This window comes from Macadamia integrifolia, unplaced genomic scaffold (genome assembly GCF_013358625.1).
Source record: "Macadamia integrifolia cultivar HAES 741 unplaced genomic scaffold, SCU_Mint_v3 scaffold1270, whole genome shotgun sequence".
Lineage (NCBI taxonomy): Eukaryota > Viridiplantae > Streptophyta > Magnoliopsida > Proteales > Proteaceae > Macadamia > Macadamia integrifolia.
In genome coordinates this window covers 103,139-108,231 of record NW_024868138.1, presented here as the reverse complement: position 1 = coordinate 108,231, position 5,093 = coordinate 103,139, and positions in this window count along the sequence as shown.

Sequence of the window (5,093 nt, the reverse complement as noted above, 5' to 3'; positions counted from 1 at the left end):
GGATGTGTGAGTCAATCCCATCAATCTGACATAGTTGTAGCCAAGGGTCTTCATCATAAAATCTTCTTGTGGCTTCCCTAGGCATCTCCATGCGATATCTTGCACAGTCCTTTTCTGTAGGTACTTCTTCCAATCGGTGATAAGGTCAAATTTTGAAACTTCTCTCTAATCCCGGTAACAAAACACTCCGAGTGGGCTTCTCCTTAATGGTGTGGTGAGCTTCAGTTTCTTGAGGAGCCAAATCTGAAAAATAGCAGGACTCCCCTGATAATGATCTAGTCCGAATCTATGGCCATAGCTCATGTCATCAAATCCCTTGAATGTTTCTACAAGAACTGTAGGGACGATATCACCTCCCTTTTTCAACTATTTTATTACCTCAATCAAAATAGATGGTCCACCATGCCCGGGATTGTAGAGAACGTAATGAGCTATCATGCAAAGTAAATAAGCATCCAGGGATCTCTGTTGATGGATTCCTCCCATTGGTAGATATTGGATGAAGATCTGAGCCACCTTCAGAATGTTGATCTTCCTATACCTAACAAACTGCTTTACTTCTTCTTCTTTTCATCTGAAGAAATACTAAATTTTGTCTAAGCAATCTTCCTTCAAAGAGGGTTGGAATAAATTGCCTTTGGGTGGAGATAGCATACAAACCCAAATTTCTTTAAGAGTTGGGCAAATCTCTGCTAATCCAAACCGAAATACATGCAAGTTTGCATCCCAGTGTTGAGGCACCTGCCGGAGCAATTGGTGATGTAGCTTTAGACATCCAATCCAACCTAAAAATGACACATTCATGGATTTTAGCAATCCTGGTGCCCACATATTTATGTCCAAGGTCCATTTCCTCAACGTCTTATCCAACGAGCCCATGAGTTTTCCTAAAATCAATACAAACAATGAGATATGATGATTTATCAAAGTATTACTCATTGGCTAATGATTCAAACAAGCCTTTACCACTATTGCATCAAGCTCTTCTTTTTTTCTTCTTTTGACTTTGACTAATCAAGGGTGGAGAATAAAATGGCCTTGATAAACTGGTGTCGGGTGGCGATTTTCTTTTAGAGGATAAAATACTGGATAAGAATGGATGGACCATAGGTGAATGATAGATACCTAATGGCCTTACATGCCAAATGGCGATTCTTGGGGGATAGAATTTTGGGTAAGAAGTGACGGACCAATGGGTGGATGATAGATACCTAATGGCCTTTCATGCCAAATGACGATTCTTATGTGACACAAACTATCTTTTAAGGTACTTTGATTATTAATCAAGGAACCGATTTATTACCTTTAGATGGTTGAGACCGCACTTGCACATGTCAAGTTGCCTACGTATCCCTCTAAAGGAATCAGGTCTAACGTAGTTCAAGACATTCACCCTTTCAAATATAATATTTCTTGAGTTGATCCATATTAACCAGTCTGAGTATTTCTTCGCCGTTATGGTCTACGAGTTTCACAGCTTTGCTTAGTAGAATTTCTTTGACAATGAATGGGCCGCTCCAGTTGGGCCTAAATTTTCCTCTTGGGTCATGAATTGGGGCTCTTTGTTCTTGAAGAACAAGTTCACCTTCCTCTATGTGACGGGGCTTTACATTCTTGTTAAAGGCCCTAGCCATTCTCAATTGATATTTCTTCAGATTATCCATGACTTTCATGTGCCTTTCATTGAGAAAGTTGAGCTCATCATGTCTGGACTTCACCCATTCTTCTTCAAGTAGCCAATTATCAAGGAGTACCCTGAAGAACGGTACCAGGATTTCCACGGGTAGAACCACCTCTACTCTATACACCAAAGAGAAAGGTGTTTCCCCTGTCGAAGATCGTAGAGAAGTCCGGTATGCCCATAAGGTAAGGGGTAACTTACATGCCCAATCCTTGTGTGTTTTCGTCATTTTTTGTAGAATAACTTTGATATTCTTGTTAGCTGCTTCTACTACCCCTGGTCTGCAGCTTGTAAGTGGTAGAGCGATGCCTTTTGATACCAAATTTTATGCACATTTTGTCGATCTTGCCCCAGAAGTGGGATCCTTGATCTGATATCAATTCTTGAGATACTCCATATCAGGAAATGATGTTTTCCTCGATGAACTTGGCCACCTTAGCAGATGTGAGGACTGTATAGGATTGAACTTCTATCCGCTTGGTGAAATAATCAATAGCTACCAAGATGAACTCATGGTCGTTGGATGCTTTAGGGTTGACCTTTCCAATGATATCAATGCCCCAAGTGGAGAATGGCCAAGGTGAACTGAGTGAATGCAACTCTGTTGGCGGAATATGTATGATGTTAGCAAATATTTGACACTTGTAGCATTTTCTGACAAAGTCCACGCAATTTGATTCCATTATATTCCAGTAATATCCCAGCTTGAGGATCTTCTTAGATAACATCTTGGCATTCATGTGGGACCCACAAAGACCTTGAATAATTTCTTCCATGATGTAGCATGTTCCTCATCTACACATAACAACTGTATTCTATCATAGGATATCTTATATAACAAATCCTCTTGGAGAATAAACTGGGTGGCCTATCTCCTCAAAAACTTCTTCTCTCTGTCAGTTGCTTCAACTGGATACTTCCTTTCCTTGATGAAATCCACTATGTGAGCGAAACAAGACCGACCATCCACAGTGAGAGAGTTCATCGTATTCTAATAAATGGGCCTGCTTCTTTGTTCTACCAAGAATGGTCGGACTCTAGCCATAGGGTTGCACTCTACCATAGAAGCCAAGGTTACAAGGGCATCAGCAAACCTGTTATTATCTCTTTGGAAGTATTCGAACGAAATCTTCTCAAAGTGTTCAATCACCTCTTCTAGATGTTCTTGATATGGTTTCAGCTTCTCATCTGTAGTTTTTCGCTTTCCCTGTGTTTGACAGATGACAATGGATGAATCACCGTAAACCTTGATCCTTTTCAACCCAATTGTTAAAGCAGTTTCGAGCCCCAAAGCACAAGCTTCATATTCAGCAATATTGTTGGTTCAGGGGAAGTTGAGGAAAAATGATGAAGGCAAATAAAGGCCGTCAGGAGTGATAAGTAATATTCCTACGCCACATCGCTTCTAATTGGCCATTCCATCAAAGAATAACTGTCATTCATTAACTGTATCTTCTTCCTCTACTACTGCTATTCTTTCTTCGGGAAAGGCACCATCCAAGGATCTTCCATCTTCTGTGGGGTGAGTAGCCAAATGATCAGCTATGGCCTGCCCCTTGATAGATTTCTAAGTAACATAGGTGACGTCAAACTCTGATAGAAAAAGTAACAGACGGGCTATCCTTCCTGTTAGGGTCGGTTTCTCGAAGAGATATTTGACGGGATCCATCTTTGAGATCAAGTGCATTGGGTAAGAAACCATGTAGTGTCGCTACCTTTTAGTTGCCCAAATCAATGCAGCAGAAGTTCTCTCCAAAGATGTGTACCTTGTCTTATATTCTAGAAACTTTTTGCTAAGGTAATATACGGCATATTCTGCCCCCTTTTCTGTTTCCTTCCACGCTAGCAAAGAGCCCATGGAATATTCTCCCACAGATAGATACAACAGAAGTGGTTCTCCTTTCACCGGCAGTGTCAATACCGGTGGGTTCATAAGGTACTCCTTGATCTTGTCAAAGGCTTGTTGGCATTGGTCATTCCATTATGTGGGTTGATCCTTCTTCAGTAGCTTGAAAATTGGTTCATAGATTGTTGTCAACTGAGCTATGAACCTGCTAATATATTGGATGTGACCTAGAAATCCTCGTATTTGCTTCTTAGTTCAAGGCGTGGGCATTTCCTAAATTTCCTTGATTTTGAGGGGATTGACTTCAATGCCTCTTTCACTCACCAAGAAGCCTAACAACTTTCCTGTCGTCGCCTCGAACACACACTTCTAAGGGTTCAAAGCTGATACTTCTTGATTCTTTCGAAGAATCGCCTTAGTGCGGGAATATGCCCCTGCAGATCTTTTGACTTTTCTATTATGTCGTCCACATAGACTTCCACATCTTTATTCATCATGTCAAGCAATATGGCAGTGGCTTCTCTTTGATAAGTTGCCCCAGCATTCTTCAGTCCAAAAGGCATCACCTTGTAATAATAGATTCCCCACGGAGTGGTGAAGGTTGTTTTTTCACGATCCTCGGGGTGGATACTTATTTGGTTGTATCCCGAGAATCCATCCATGAATGACAACAAAGCATGCCCTGCCGTATTATCTACCAATACGTCAATGTGAGGTAATGGGAAGTCATCTTTAGGGCTCACTTTGTTAAGATCTTGAAAGTCCATGCACATCCGTACCTTCCCATCTTTCTTTGGTGCTGGTACAATATTGGCCAACCTATGGGGGTACTTCACCACTTTTAGAAACCCCACATTCCATTGCTTCACAACTTCTTCTCTGATCTTTTCACTCCATTCTGGCCCCATTCGTCAGAGCTTCTATTTTACCGGCTTTGCCCCAGGGTAAGTCAGTAATTGATGCTGCACGATGTTGGGGTCGATACCAAGCATATCCTCATAAGACCAAGCAAAGACCTCGACGAATTCCTTCAGAAGATTAATCATCTACTCTGCTTCTTTGTCATCAAGGGTAGTGCCAATTTTTACCTCTCGAAGGCATTGGTCGATTCCTAGATTAATAACCCGAGTATCCTCATGGATGGGTTGGGCTTTCTTTGGTTTGCATTGTTTTATTAATTCTTGATATTTATTAAGATCATCATCGGAAAAAGGACGCAAGTCATACTTGGAATCATAAATTTCATTCATGAATGAAGGAGTAACAGACTCAACATACAAGGACTCTGGACTCTTCTCAAGAGGGGAGATTGACACAGAATCGTAAACAACAGACTCGACTACAGACTCGATAACTGGGTTGATGCTTTCACCAGGGGTAATCAGGCTGGTTGAATCAAAAGCATGAGCAAACTTGAAGTTTTCCCCAATGCTTGTCTAGTTTAAAAGTGGTTCAGTGGCTTAATGGATGAAGAGGTGTGGCAAAGGGCCTTCTTCGCCTTCTGAGAAAGTTGTTGCTATTTCTTTAGTGGCGTCATGGTTCCTCTGGATAGGTGCCCACTTTTTT